Raw genomic sequence first — 17,007 nt, 5'->3', positions numbered from 1 at the left:
TCTGAAAAATCTCTATCCCATCCACACACTACTCCTTTCCCCTGCCGAGTGAGTCACGCCTACCCCGAAAGGGAAATGGCTTAATGGTGTAATAATAATATCCTATAATCTTCTTAGACTTCTAATTTTGTTGGTACATTTTGAGTGCAAAGTAAGGTACTCGAGGCTTAAGAAAATTTTAGAATAATTTTTAGACTTTATAAAATTTCATTCACTTTCTTGAGATTCATTAAAATGTTATTATCTCCTCTAAAACGTAAATACCCTGTTTTCGATGTCATTCTTTTACTATGTTTTAAAAGGGTCTAACGAGTCATTTTTCAGCAACCTCACGACATATGTAACTTTACTAATTGCTTGTACCTTTTATTTTCAATTTGCTAATCCAGATTTACGTGCTGAGTTTGAAATTGTTCCCGTGCAGAAATCGCCCGATTTTAAACGTAATACCGATCTGGCCCTGATCGGTAGAACTCTGTGGCCCATATCTGGGCCCGAACGGGCCAGACCGATTTCCTACTGAAAAGCCATCTCGATGCGCTCGCCGAACTAGTGCTGCTTGATCTTTTTTGTTAGTGCCGTGAAATTTGTATATATACTACTCGTTTATAATATTCTATCAATAATTAAAACTGCATAAGGCGAGTAAGCCACATGTTCGGAGGCACCAAACACCAGCCAGTATACCACGAAACCTGCGCGAGGAAGATGAGAGTCAGTAATTACACTCTGCGGGCTCATTGAAACCTAGCCTCAAATAAATTAATAATTAATTAAACTGTTTAAGTACTTTTGTTTTCAATTATTATTTAAGAACTCAAGGTTTTTCGATTTACTGTAGAGTTAGAATTATCAAATCTATTAACAAGAAATTGATTGCAGTATGCACAAAATTGTAATGCTTTTTGAGAATTTTGAGAATAAAATATGTAATACAATCGTTTCTGTTATTGAAACTTTGGTCTTGTATTAATGATAAATCCATTACAGAAATACATTAAGGACAAATTTTCATAACATTATTTTCAGAATTAAGTCGTACAATCAAAATGCAAAATTTAAATTGTGTAGGGATTCCAACAAGAGCTAGTTACTTAACTACGCATGCGTCGCATTTGGCATGTAATTGGTTGCTATTCGCGCGAAGTTTATAATGCTAAACAAAGTTGTTTTCCATTTTTATTATAAACAATGATATTTCAACTTATAAAAATACCTATTAGGTCGAAATTAATTAAATGCATATTCTGTAAATAATATTTTAAATAACCAGATCAATTTAATTAAAAAAATTTCATTTTTTTGAAAGTCGTTCTGTCTATATTGCTTCTTAACAGACTTGGAAAAATAAAACTATCTAATAAATGATAGCTCAATTTTTCGGCGAAAATATTACCTACAACCACCTTCTCGAATTTTTCAAGAAGCAATGCAATTGACAGAAAATGGAATTTATTTGCAGAAAAATGTTCATAAATCGTAAATCATAGGTTATTTCCCGATGATTTTCTTTGGAAATATTCGAAAATTTCAAATTGTAGGGAATCTTTTTGCGAAAAAACTTTTTCTAATTTGTTAAAAAGTTTTATACACAACATTTTTTTCAAGAAATTAAAATTGTTAATTAAAATATTTCTGGTTATTATCTATTTTTTTCATACAAAACAAACCTTTTCCTCGAAGCTGATACCATATACAATAATCTCACGTTTCTCAGAATTCATGAAAATTCATGAAAATTCATGAATGGATTATAGTGAGACTGATCGTGTACCGATGGAATTTCCACTGCAGAAAGTACAGCGTTATAAATAGTAGAAAATTTGTATTTGCGAAAATTTACAATAATGTCAACAACAAAAAATCACTGGCCATTACGGCATAGTGATCAGTATAGGCCAATGATTGAATGATTCGCCACTTTAATGTGGTGAAATATAGTCATTGCCACCTCGTTGGCTACATCAGGGTATACATCCAGAAAAAAATGTTTTTCATTCAACAAAAACGTTTTATTAACCGCATTGGTTTAATATCAGGAAACATTTTGGTTAAATGAACAAATTTTTTATTTAGATGACAAGATTCGTTTGCTACAATCAAGCAATATTTTTGGTGGGACCGTTTTGTTGATTTTAGAAATTATTTTATTGGTTAAAAAAATTTTGGGTGGATCTGGCAAATAATATAAGAAATCTTTTTACTCGAATAGAGCAAAAGATTTGATTTATTCAACCAAAATATTGTGTTGAAATCATCTTAAAAGTCAAGGACGCATTGGCATTTGGTACGATCGCTTACTGCAATTTTATACAAGATGACAGTCCACGTATGCTAGAGTTCGCAGCGTCGCGAAAAATACATAAAAAGGTAATCCGTTTGCGTTTGCATCTCGGTGATCCGTATCAAAATCTGTATCAAGTTTTTGATAAAACAACAGAACGATGTTTCGAATGAAATAAACGATGAATCCTGCACACTTTATATTTACATACTATATTAAGTAGTTAAATAAACTACTAAATAATTTGTATAAGATGACAAAATTCCATGTTAAGCCATATACAATATAAACTGTGTTCGGTCTTTTATAGTCAGATGAGCTACAAGTTTTGGCGAAATCGACCAAAATTACTTTCATATACCAGAGCTTTAGTGATTTAGTGATTTTAATTATATTAAGGTGTATTTTTTTAATTACTCGTACCCGGGTAGAAATGCCTCTTTATGCCTAAACTAAATATTGGCTCTTACGAGGCCGCAGCCAGATTTTCTAGCTGAAAGAATCTAGGCTTCCCCTCTGCTGGTCCTCGACAGGTTATTGTCGTGTGCTAGCTGACTTCAATGATTTATATACTCACTTTTTAGCACTATATTTTTTTAATTGAACTAGATAAAAAGCTTTATTCGTGAAGATATATTTAAAAAATAATTTCTATCAATCAAAGGTCCGTCCACTCAGCGCCGCCACCAAGGCAAAATATTAAATGGAATAGGCCATATTTTTTTCCTTTTTTTTTTGATAACTTTATGCTAAAAAAAATTTTCTTGCTCTTTAAACTTCGGAAAAACGGATGGCGGCGCTAGCAGGACGTCCACTTGGCGCCGCCACCTACGAAAACTCACTAAAAATGATTATAATGCGACAAACAATAAGTGGAGATTTTTTTGCTTTTTTTTGCTCTATGATGACATATATTACGTTTCCCAAAAAACTACCTCTAAGTCTTACACAACTACCCCCTGTGATCAAAAACGTTTTCAAGATGGGAAAACTACCTTCTACAATTTTAACATGATTTTGGGCTTCAAATAATTTACATGACACTTGTAAATTTCGCCCTCTTTATAATTTCCCCAAAACTACCCTTACACGTGAAAGTATGCAGCAGATTTATATGTATGAAAAAAGCATTACAAATAATCAAACTTAGAAGAAAGTATTAGTTGATATTTTTTCTCTTTTTTTTTGCTTTTCGATAATATATAATACGTTACCCAAAAACTAACCCTAAGTCATACATACCTTCCTCTCGTCATCACAAACGTTTTAAAAGTTGGAAAACCACCTTGAAGAATGCAAAAATGATTTAGAACTCCAAATTGATTACATTACACTTCAAAATTCCCCCCTCTTCATACTTTTCCCGAAAAACTACCCTTCCATGTGAATCTATGCAGCGTAGCATATATATGTATGAAAAAAGCATAAAAAGTAATACAACTTAGTTGGAAAACCACCTTTAACAATGCAAAAATTAATTATAATTCCAAATTAATTATATCTCACTTGAAAATTTCCCCCTCTTTATAATTTTCCTGAAAAACTACTCTTCCACGTGAACGTATGCAGCGGAAAATATATGTATGAAAAAAGGATAAAAATAATGGAACTTAGAAAACACTGTTAGTCGATTTGTTTTTGCTCTTTTTTTGCTCTTCGATAATATATAATATGTTACACAAAAACCACCCGTAAGTCATACAAACCCTTCCCTCGTCATCAAAAACGTTTTAAAAGTTTGAAAACCACCTTGAACAATGCACAAATGATTTAGAACTCCAAATTGATTACATGGCACTTCAAAATTTCCCCCTCTTCGTAATTTTCTCAAAAAACTACCCTTCCATGTGAACGTATACAGCGGAACATATATATGTATTAAAAAAGCATAAAAAATAATACAACTTAGAAAACACTGTTAATCGATATTTTTTGCTCTTTCTTGCCCTTTAATAACATATAATGCGTTACCCAAAAACTACCCCTAAGTCATACATACCCTTCCTTCGTCATCAAAAACGTTTTAAAAGTTTGAAAACCACCTTGAACAATGCACAAATGATTTAGAACTCCTAATTGATTACATCTTCCAGCGGAAGATGTTCTGTTGCATACGTCCACATGGAACGGTAGTTTTGGGAATATTATAATGAGAGGAAAACTCTTAAGTGTCATGTAATTAATTTGGAGTTTTAAATTATTTTTACATTTTTCAGGGTGGGTTTCCAACTTTTGAAACGTTTTTGATGGCGCGAGGAGGGTATGTATGACTTTGCGATAGTTTTTAGGGAACGTATTATATATTATCAAAGAGCAAAAAAATATCGATTCATAGTGTTTTCTAAGTTGTACTATTTTTTATGCTTTTTTCATACATATATATGTTCCGCTGTATACGTTCACATGTAAGGGTGGTTTTCCGGGAAAATTATGAAAAGGGGGAACTTTGAAGTGCCATGTAACCAATTTGAAGTTCTAAATCATTTTTGTATTCTTTAAGGTGGTTTTCCAACTTTTTAAACTTTTTTGATGACGAGGAGAGAGTATGTATGACTTAGCGGTTGTTTTTGGGTAACGTATTATATATTGTCGAAGAGCAAAAAAAAATAAATAAATAAATCGACAAAAAGTGTTTTCTAAGTTCTATTATTTTTATCCTTTTTCCATGCATATATTTTCCGCTGCATCCGTTCACGTGGAAGAGTAGTTTTTCAGGAAAATTATAAAGAGGGGGAAATTTTCAAGTGTCATGTAATTAAATTGGAATTCTAAATAATTTTTACATTGTTGAAGGTGGTTTTCCAGCTTACAAAACGTTTTTGATGACGAGGAGTATGTATGTGTGACTTAGAGGTAGTTTTTTGGAAACGCATTATATTTTATCAGAGAGCAAAAAAGAAGAAAAAATATCGACTAACAGTGTTTTCTAAGTTTTATTAATTTTTATGCTTTCTTCAAACATATATATGTAACGCTCATGTGCAAGGGTAGTTTTTCGGGATAATTTAATAGAGGGGAAAATTTTCAAGCGTTGTACAATTAATTTGTTATTCTAAATCATGTTCATATTGTTCAAGGTAGTTTTCCATCTTTTAAACCGTTTCTGATCACGAGGGGTAGGTATGTATGACTTAGGGGTAGTTTTTCGGGAACGTATTATATACTATCAAAGAGCAAAAAAAGAGGAAAACAATATCAGCTGACAGTATTTTCTAAGTTTGATTATTTTTAATGCTTTTTTCATACATATAAATGTTCTGCTGCATACGTTCACGTGGAAGGGTAGTTTTGGGGAAATTATAAAGAGGACGAAATTTTCAAGTGTCATGTGATTAATTTGAAGCCCTAAAACATGTTTACATTGTTGAAGGTAGTTTTTCCATTTTGAAAACGTTTTATATGATAGGGGGTAGTTGTGTAAGAATTAGGGGTAGTTTTTTGGGAAACGTAATATACGTCATCATAGAGAAAAAAAGCAAAAAATCTCCACTAATCGTTTATCGCATTATAATTATTTTTAGTGAGTTTTCCTTGGTGGCGGCGCTGAGTGGACGGACCTATCAATTAATTATTTTCTCGAGGGGACCATGTAAAGCCCTCGACAGGTAAAAATAGTAATACAGCTGCGAGTGCAAAAAAGTTCATTTAATGTTCTTATGCTTAAGTACACTGAAATTTAAAAAAGAAACAATTAAAAAAGTTACCGAGATGCAAACTTTAAAAAATTTCATTTTTTCTGAAAAAATTTAAAACATTTGGTGCCCTAAAAATTTCAAAAGAATTTTTTTTACAGATCCATTTAATTTGAAATCATGTAAGTACGTTTAAAAATTATATATAACCAATCGAGTATTTAGTATATCGCACTCACCCTGGCCTCGTAGCTATGGGGATTAGGCGTTCGACTTTTAAGCGTGCGGGCGTGCGTTCGATTTTCGGCGCTTGCGAATATTTTAAAAACTGCGTTTGTCTTTTGTTATTAGTAATAAGTCTTCACTAGGCAAATTCAAAAAATAGTTTATTTTTAGAGTAACATGCGGAGTATAGTTAAGATTTAAATGCCAATAAAAATACGAGAAAGTAGGGGAGTGTTTGTCAGAGGTTACAGAAAGGTGTAAAATCTTTAGATTTTAACTTTCGGAAAGAAAATGTATTTTATACTTGGATTAGTATTTTTCTTTTTTGAATAAAAAATTTCTGATAATAGATTATAGCAATGTGCTAGTTAAACTTTTTTACTATTGCAACCATAGCATCACACTTCAGAATTTAAAGGATGATCAATTTTTTAATAATTTAATAATATTTTACTTGAATCAACAAAATAAGAAACAATAGCATATGCTTTTGAATAATAACATATGCATTTCACCGAGCGCGAAAACACCGTTTGATACTTCAAAGCAATATTTTATTGATTCGGAAGTATTTTTTTTCTCAATGTGTAAGGGACTATCTGGATTCTATAAAGACCCTATTAATAAACCCTCATTGGGTTGCCTACCAATGACCTCGCTAGCTGAGCGTGACGCTTTCGATTGCGCCCTCGATAGATTGCCACTTTAGGGCCTCGATAGAAGATAGGAAATCTAGACAGGTCGTTTTCAGGCGGATCTCCGCCCGAAAACGCAGAAAGCATAGTCGATAACCGCTTTTATGGATTTCTCTGTAGGATATTTTCGTCAAGAGAGGATTTGACACCTCTTCTAACCACAACATACCCGGCTTTGCGTCCTTCGGAAATTGGACATGCTTCACGTAACGCGACGATTGACACGCGAGAACAACACGCCTCCGTTTGTTTAATTTTAGTCATCAGATTCATTTTTTCAAATAAAATATATACTTTAGCACCGTTTGACACTTTGAATTTTCAAACCTTCAAATTCGATCACCTGTGCCGACAAGCAGCGCCAACTGTTGGCCGCAACTTGTACTATGTCTGAAATAATAATCATAATTCTTCATATTCGCCCATTAGAGTTGAGAGGGCCTGGTTGTTGTGGCTTGGTGTGCCCAGCGCCAGGGAATCTGAACTCTGAAGTTCGCGTATACCATTATAATACTATTCTATTGTTCAACCATTGTTTACATGGTTTTTCACACCGGGGGCAGGGTTTCGGCATAGGTTTTTTATTATTTCTCGAAAACTAAGAGAGATCCCATTTTGATATTTACAGGATTTGTAGAAAATATTGCAAGCTATCTACACTAGAATCGCATTTATATTCGCTGTCCAAGAACGTAAACATTCAGTTATATCCTCCCGGAAGGGAATCCCACCAACGCTGCTCAGCGAAGGGAAAACAGCCGCGCTGCGCTCTGATTGGCTTGATTGTCACGTGGTACTTCGAGGTGGTGAATGCCTAGCGGATATAAATGAGAGTTATACAGTGATATTAGCGCGAGAATGAAGAAAATAAAAATTGAGATTTTTCAGAAATCAGGTTTAAAAATTAGTTTTTGGAAAATCCAAGAAGTCTAAAAGAAATGTTGTTAAAAAAATATGTTTTCAAAACTGCGGCCTATTACGAATAATTAAAAAAATAATAATTTCGAACGTTTCCTAAGTTTTTCTATTTATTTATAGATTAGGAAATTTCATTTATACCATGCACTAGATAACAAATATATTTAGAAATTATATCAGTTAAATTCTTCGATTAGACCAAACTTTAAAAGGTTAGAGCTTTTTCAAAATTTGAAGATACAAAATTTATGAGTTTCAGATATTTTCAGGTACGTGACAAAAAGGATTGCAAATTATCCTAATGACATTTTTAATTACTAAAATATTAAAAAATTAATATGCTTTTCAACGTGCTGAAAATTAAAAAACAAAAGTAATAAACATTTTCTAATAGGTTAGGAAATATCAATCCAAATTTTTTACTAGATATAAAAGATATATATTTCTAAACTATTCTCTTGAAATTTGTTAATTATACAAAAATTGAAAAATTTAGATCATATTCAAAAAGATGTAATTTTTGTTTTTAAGACCATGTGATACTTCGTCGTGTGGTAAATCGGGTTCAGTTCCCTCGGTTTTTTTCCACAAAAATGAAGATTTTTAAAAACAGAATTCGGAGATGCTAGAAAAGATTATAACGGACGCCCCCCGAACTCTTTTTTTTGGGATAATAACAAAAAAATGCATTGTGCTAAATAAAAATGTTAAGCTTGTGCACTATTTTGAGGTTAGGATATTTTTTAAGCTCTCTGCCATTCCGATAACGTAGATCTCTGTCGTACCGATGCTGTTGGTAGCAATCAAGAAAAATTATGGAAGGGGAATTATACCACACATAACCTCAAAATACAAACACACGTCAAATTTAGCAAACTTAATTTTTTTTTAATTAATCCACAACTAAGAGTCCAGGGACGTCCGTCAGTATGTTCGCTATCATTGCCTAGAATTTGAAGACAAAACCTTTATTATTATAGGAAAAAAGCCGAGGGAATCTAACACTGATAAAATCAATAATTTTCTAATTATCACATGCCCTTAAGAGATCCGTAAATTTAAGCGTAATTTTAGGTCGATTTTAACAAGATTTACAAATGGAAAAAAATTGCAGTTCCAATTTACGACTGTAATTCCTCCGAAGTTTAAATTACATGATTACATGATTTTTTTGCCTTTCGTGGTATAAAATACTGTTCGATATTCGTGTGAAAGATGATTTTTAGCGAAGCCTACTATTCCGGTGTTCTCAAGAATATTTTTTGTCACAGCAAGATGTCAAAAAGCTTTCAAAGTTATTCAGTTGCCTGTGAATGAGTAATTTCAATAACAATTGTCACCTGAAAAATATTTTTGATATTGTTTAATACTACTTGACATAATTGGCATAAAACTACTATTTTGATAAGTTCGGATATGTTATGATTTATAAATTTGTAAACTGATCATAAAATATTCAAAATATATTACTTTAACGTAATTTTTAAACTCCCAATCGACTTCTAAGATCATTTTAAATCTAGTCGAACGACCCGTCCCCAAGAAGATTTTCAGATAAATCCGATCTCGGGAAGTTAATAGTGCGGGTTTAACGCCAAGATAATTGCGTAATAGTAAATTATTACATTATATCGATTTGATCTAACAAGGAAACTTTAAGTCTGATTTTTGTTTCTTTAAATTGATACTCTCCTCAATGGAAGGTACATACCAGAGGTTTACTTAGCAAAATCAAGCAGATGAGGACCACAAAGTTTAGAAAGTTCATATGAACGACGAAAAAAAAAATTTACGATTTTTTTTGCATAAATTGTTTTTAACCCCTAAGAACTACCCCTATGATAAACGATATATGAAAATTCGGAAAATCGACAAAAACAGACAGTGGATAATAAAAAGTTGGGTGCTTAACGTCCTGCAAAATTCCCCCCTTTTGTTCTTCCGACTAATGCTGGTGGCAACAATTTTCGCTCGGAAATCGAAAACCCACTCCTAATTAATAAGTTCCAAAAACTCTAGAAAATGTCCAATTCAGTACGAAGTTATTACACATACGATCATTTAGTAAACTAGCAAATAAATAAAAAGCATCCCCCTATTTATGGTAGGGGCAGAACATCTCGTTCGGATACAAAAATCGGAAAATCGACAAAAACATTCAGAGAATAATAAAAAGTTGGGTGTTTCCGAATTTTCAAAAATCAGATTTTATTAGGGGTATAGCTTATATGCTATATATATATTAGGGGTATAGCTTATATGTATTAACTTTGAACTGAATTGGACATTTTCTGGAAATTTTTTAACCTTTTAATTAGGGCATGTACGGAAATCACTTTAGGGGTTGTTACTCACCCCCAAATAAAAAATTTGGCAATATTTTTGCTTGGAATGCGCGTTCAATTCCCGCTATTCGTACCTTTAAAAAAATGTTATTTATTGAAATGATTGTTTTTTCCAGATTTGAAAAACATTTGATGTAATTATGCCATTTTCTGATTACACAGGCCCACAAAAAAAATTGTCTGCACGAGAGAAGTAACTAGGTTACTCTTATGGATTTTGAGCCGCTGAATCCAAACCTGTCCTCAGAATTTCTACTACACATCTCAGTTTTCCTCTATACGCAAAAAATAGAGGAAACCTAGGGACTGGTCTTTCGTATTTATTGAAAATAGGGAGTAAATAATCATTAAATAGCAAAATTATATTAAATCCTTTTAAAAATGGAGTAAACAAGGATTTTTATAAATAAGAAAATAAAAAAACAAAGTACAAATACCGAGAATTGAACGTGCAACCTTGCGGCTATTAGTCAAGCACTCCACCAGGGAGCTACCGCGTCTTCGAAATACGTTTGCAACGGCCCACACTGGGAGCAAATGCACTTTTTTCGTTCAAAAATGTCTAGAACCTTCAATTTTGGTCTGATTTTTAATAATTTTTTTTAAAATTAAAGTTCATTAAATTCTGAAGAGCTTGACGCTCTGAACTTTTGCCCTTCTACTTGTTTATTAATCATTTTTTCACTCAAAGTATGGAAAAACTGAAAATTTTCTGTTTGCTAATAGTGCTTCATATTAATGCAAGTATAATATATAATTACAAGAATAATTTAAAAGTTTATAATAACCATTGTTATAAGCAATTCTTATAGCAAAATATTAAAATTTCAGATTTTTTAAAATTATAATTTCCTTAAATCGCCAGAACGACTTCAGTTATTTCTTAAAATAATAAATGTTTGACAATATTTGATAAAATATAACAATTAAAATTTTTATAAACAAATTAAAAAAACAAATTCCAAATTTTGGCCCTTTCGCATAGAAATTTTTTTTTGTACTGGAAATGTTTAAGCTATTAGATGAATGACTGCTAGTCACAAAAATATTAAAAAAGTTAACAATTCTTATAAATAATTCTCGTGATAAAATATTCAAATTTAAGGTTTTATAAAATTTTAAATTTCTTTAATCCCTAGAATGGCTACTGATATTCCTGAAAAATGTATCTTTTATAATATAAGGAAATTAAAATTTGATAAAACCTTAAATTTGAATATTTTATCACAAGAATTATTTATAACAATTATTATTGTTAACTTTTCTAATATTTTTGTGACTAGCAGTCATTCATCCTATTGCTTAAAACATTTCCTGTGCAAAAAAAAAATTTCTATGCGAAAGGGCCAAAATTTTGAATTTGTTTATAAAAATTTATATTTTTATCTTTTATCAAATATTATTAAATACTTATTATTTTAAGAAATACCTTAAGTCGTTCTGGCGATTGAAGGAAATTATAATTTGAAAATCTGAAATTTTAATATTTTGCCATAAGAATTGTTTATAACAATGGTTATTATAAACTTTTAAATTATTCTTGTAATTATATATCATTCCTACATTAACGTGATGCACTTTTAGTAAACAGAAAATTTTTTTACCGATAATAAGACTATTTACTAATTTGTTCGTAAAATTTGTCTATAAAAAATAAATGGACTAATGAGCAAATTATTTGTATTCTATGAGTCCCTAAACCTTCATTGAAGACAATATAAAGTTTACCTAATCAGTTATTAAAGCGTAAAAAATTGTTATGTGAAAGATGTCAGTTTTTCCATACTTTGGGTGAAAAAATTATTAATAAACAAGTAGAACAGACAAAAGTTCAGACTGTCAAGCTCTTTAGAATTTATTGAACTTTAATCTTTAAAAATTAATTGAAAATCGGACTAAAATTGAAGGCTCTGGACATTTTTGAACGAAAAAAGTGCATTTCCTCCCAATGTGCGGCCCGAGGACCATCCATTCACAATTTTAAAAATGCACTTTTCTCGAAAATCGGCCAAAATTAGGTCTTCTTGATTTTTCTCAGAAAACCTCTAGTATGTACCTTTATTGAGGAGCCGATCAATTTAAACAAACAAAAATTACACTTAAAGGTCCCCTTGGAAGATGCATTGGACGAATAAACATATAACTCATCCCGCCAGACTTAACTTTTGACCTACTTGAAAACTTATTCTTGGACATTCTTTAGTGTACTTTGCCTTTTATGCATTTACGTCTTTTAATTAGGTAGAAAATTAATATGCATGGCGTGAGGACCTTTATTCTCAAATACTTTCTAAACCTCTGTAAAACATGTCGCCAAGTAATGTGTTAAAAACTTATTTAAATGTTGTGTCACAGTCCTACGCAATTTAAAAGATATTATACCTAAAATTAAATACAAGATGAATTTCAAACCTCCAAAAAAATTCTCACTTTTCAATATTTTTAAATGAAAGCTTTTAAAATTGAACCCCTTCTAAGTTCACGATCCTTAAATAAGAGGTATTTTAAATTAAGAAGTGCCTAGGATTTATTTTTGCTACGCTCTTACTGAGTTTCGCTGAACCCAGATATGACCTTAAAATTGCATTATTTCATATTTAACAATTTAAACCTTTTTTCAAAATTCAAGGCTATTACAATTGGAACAATTTCATAACAAAACCAACTACAAAGTTATTAGCCTCACATTTTTTAGCAATATTGAAACTTGAGGAATTATTATTAAAGAGTACTCAAATGCTGATTGGTGCCGCTGTACCTGAACTAATAGACTTTTTATTGAATTTTATTGGCATGAGTTGGCGCGATTTTCAAATCAAAACTTAAATTGTAAGATTATTTGATACAGAATAGAAAAAGCACCGATAATACGAATACAGTACTGCCGTACAAGTTAAGACACTTATGCCTGTTCAACTTCGAACGGAGAAAATCAACGAGAAAGATTTTGTCCCGAAAAAGTATTATGGAATTAATTTTTTATAAATGTTTCAACGTCATTCATACAAATTGATGAATATTTGTCTCATTCTGTAAAAAAATACAGGGGAAAAGCCCCAAGTTGTCAGGCGGCTTTCTAATCTGTAAAATATCTCGGCCTTATTGTATTTTGAAGACGGGGCCTCGAGCCTTTTACAAGTTAAAAGACCTCGAGTCGACACGCGGTCTTTCTGAGTTGTATTTCCATACGTTATACCTGTCGTTTAGAGACCAAATACAACTTTTCAGTAACTTACGGTTTAATCCTGCAGCGAATTACAAATTTTAGTCGCAAAACACTTGTTATTTAATCAAATCTATTTGTTTTTCAGAATTCTCGTTTGCGTAGATAGATGCAGTATTCTTTTGCGAATCGATTGATGCGAAAATCTCATTTTCGTCAAAAATGTGTCTTAAGTGTCTTTTGAACTTGCACGGCAGAGTAGGACTCGTCGGATCGGGACGGGCCGGGTCTCCACTTTCGATCCGGCAGGTCGCAGAAACAAATCTTATAGCGCATTCGTTTATCCTACACTGGTTTACTCAAAGAGCACTCCGATAGCTCCTTCTTCTTACTTCTTCATTCTCAATCCGACCTGCTTTGGTGCAGATCGGAGTGTACCAGTGCAGGATAAACGAATACGCTATTAGCTACACCTCCTGGTAGTGACATGTCTCAGGATGTGCAAGGCCTTAATATTTGACCGGCCGTTACAGGCCGGTCAATTTCCATACATACAGCGCTGACTTCCATCATGTGGAGTTTGCTGCGTCTGTGCGCGCGTGCGCCTATTTATCACGGTCAGTGGAGAATTTTACGAGTGGGGACTACTTCCCTCCGATGATTCCGATGCAGCAGGTCCTACTGTTTTGCAAATTATTGGGAAAGTCATAATGTTTATTTTAAAACATATATACTTGAAAAATGTCCACATAAAAGAAAGAAATAATAACAAAGTTTCGCTACAGCGGCGACCATTGGATGGGAAAACATATCTCAACTCCCCCTAAAGGATCTCTAAAGCTTTCAAATTGAAGTAATGTTTCAATAGTTCCAGCGTTGTATGAATTCAAATTACACATTTAAAATTTGATTAAGTTCATAATTATAACGCTTTCTGTATGGATTTTATTTAATTGGAAAGAATCTTTCTTGCAATTTCCATATATTTCGAGACGTGAACTTTATCTGAAGCGCATAATTGAGTAGATAGAAATAATTGTCAAATAATGTGATTTATCACTTTTTCATTCCAAGTACAGCATTTATTTGGCTTGGAAAAATTATGAATCGCAAAGCTAGAAAATTACATTTCATTTTCGCTTGTTTAGCGCCAATGTTGACCTTTTCTGATTCGAGGCAACTATTGCGTGATTTACATCTTATGTAGAAAACATCCTGATGACATTTTACCACGTTTTTCACTTCATCTTTTTATGCTATTAACTCACCCCTGAAAGTATAATTCCATTTTAGTTTTAAATTTAGGCTGCATTTGGTTGGATAAACATCCCTGACATCTCCGGAATGTCGATTGTGAAGGGCTACTTACCGGTTCGACAAGATAGGTATCCCAGAGCTCCCTCAGGTCGCTCGTTCCCACGTCGTAAAACTCCATGATACTCCCTTGTTCTTCACTTCACCCAGGCGTATAAATCTGACCCAATTGGGGGAAATCGAGGAAAACACTAAAACCCACTCATCATCTGCTCAGACCAAATCCTGGAAAATAAGAAAAAATAAAATTATCTTCAAAGAAATCTCCAGTGTATTTCAAATACTGTAACAGAAAAAAAAAAACATTTTTAAACGCCATAGTAAACATCAAATTCACTACAATTAAATTATCATATACCTACTTCCACTTAATTTAAGTGCCTAAGCCCTAGGGTATGCCAAAAAAGCGAATTTTCCAATTTCGTACCCACTTAGGAGTCAAATTATTCCTGAGCGAAATACAACCCTACTCATTAAAAAAAATCTTAAACAATTATATAGTGCGACTTGCATTGTTAGTTCTTATGGAGTTTTCTTCATTTTAACATAGGGAAATATAACTTTGTTCAACTTCAAATTTAAACCACTTAATGTTTACCGATTTTACTTCTATTGGAGAAATCGTTTCAATATAGTCTGAAAAAATATTTTCTAATATAATACCTTTGAAAACTTCAAATTTTATTGATGAAATTGACCAATAAAAAACTATTTGTCGTCAAAATAAACAAAAAACATAAACTTTGAAAAAAATTTAACATACTTGAAACTTTATTTTACTTTCAAACGTGTTACCACATATTCTGCATGGATTTAAGAATAAGATTTGAAAACCTAAACTTGATTAGTAAATATTCAATTAAGGGAACTTATGAATTAAAAAAATAAAATATTCAAAATTTCTCGCTTCAAAGAGTAGTTGAGCACCTTCTCTATTGCACTTGAGGACTAAGGCAATGATTGGTTATGGTGCAATTATGCATTGAAGAATAATGCCAGGTATATACTGGCAGAAGTTTGAGTGACAGACTAAACCTGACTTGTTAAAATCTTGATTGTTCATAACAGTAGGAAACTATTTGCATGTTTCATTGGGCGCTTTCCATTTGATCGCGGTCTACCTGCTCGTCTTATCCTCTCCACTCGACTTCTCGTCACGAATCGACTAAACCAGTTCGCTGTGCCGAGCTTTGCCAGCGGTGTCCTCCTTTTTCCAAATGGGGCATAAAACGCCAAACATAAAAATGTTAAAGTTTTGCAATGAGCAAATCAAAAATATTATATTCGCAATCTATGTTTTTTTGCGATTCAAACGATATGTAACTTACAATCAAAATATTGAAATTAGAATAAGTTATGGCAGATTTTAGTTTATGTTTTGACCATGGCTAGATGGCATTATGTAATTTTCCGTAGAATAGTTGAAAATACATCAGTTTATTTGGTAGAAAATTCGCCTGTTGACAAATCAATAGAATATATGAATTTATACCTAATTGCCTACGAGAATATTATACTTGAAAAAATATGTTTTCAACCGAAAATAGAACAGTGGAATTTTCAGATTAAAAAATTAGTTTTCTACCAAATAGTTATAAAATTCATTAAGTGTTTAATTTCCCACTGCAAAATTATTGATTTAACTAGGCATTGATTTTAATGATTTTTTTCAACTATAAAATATTATTATATTAAATACAACATAATAAATTATACCTAATTATTTTAATTTATTATTATTATGTTTTTAATGATTAGGTGTTTATATAATAATAATTAGAGGATGATCTTTATATTCAATATATTCCATATTAGGAGCTTTTTAATATCAATATTATTAATATTTTACGCCATATGCTTATTTAGTGCTAATTTATGCTGGAGAAAAAAATGTTGTGCCCTGTAATTTTGGCCAAAAACATGTAGTAATCCTAGCTTCAGCTGAAGCCACAACTACGGTATGCGAAACTCGGAAACTATTAGTGGTGTCAAATTCTCATTTGTGCAGGAATTTAGTGCTAATTAAGTACTAATATATTCTGCAAAATCTAAATTTTATGCCCGGTAATTTTGATCAAAAACATGTAGTAATGCTAGCTTCAGGTGACTCTGATGTTGTGAAACTCGAAAACTATTAGTGATATCCCGATCTGCTTTGCGCAGGAATTTGGTGCTAATTTAGTGCTCCGGATTTGTGCTATTCAAAAAATCCGGGAAATTTTTTTTACCAAAAACGTGTAGTAGTGCTGGCTTCAGGTGACTGGTGTTGTGAAACTCGGAAACTATTAGTGATATCAAGATCTGCTTTGGCCGGAATTTAGTGCTAATGAAGTACTAATATATTCTGCAAAATCTAAATTTTATGCCCGGTAATTTTGATCAAAAACATGTAGTAATGCTAGCTTCAGGTGACTCTGATGTTGTGAAACTC

The 17,007-nt window shown here is 32.1% G+C and overlaps 1 long non-coding RNA gene across 2 annotated transcripts in view; it reads right to left on the bottom strand.

Moving 5' to 3' along the window:
* Positions 1–17,007, bottom strand: part of LOC117172974 — a 93,668-nt gene that overhangs the window by 26,956 nt on the left and 49,705 nt on the right. The window contains exons 2-3 of one of the 2 annotated variants that reach the window (XR_004467088.1): positions 14,632–14,801; positions 7,607–7,650 (exon numbers count right to left, since the gene is read on the bottom strand). This is a non-coding gene — a long non-coding RNA (uncharacterized LOC117172974). Of the gene's footprint in view, positions 1–7,606; positions 7,651–14,631; positions 14,802–17,007 lie in introns of those variants that run through there. The other variant, XR_004467087.1, reaches the window with a different exon arrangement.

The sequence above is a fragment of the Belonocnema kinseyi genome, chromosome 5 (assembly GCF_010883055.1).
Source record: "Belonocnema kinseyi isolate 2016_QV_RU_SX_M_011 chromosome 5, B_treatae_v1, whole genome shotgun sequence".
Lineage (NCBI taxonomy): Eukaryota > Metazoa > Arthropoda > Insecta > Hymenoptera > Cynipidae > Belonocnema > Belonocnema kinseyi.
The sequence above is the reverse complement of the archived record's forward strand: the minus strand, read 5'-3'. Positions and strand labels throughout refer to the sequence as shown.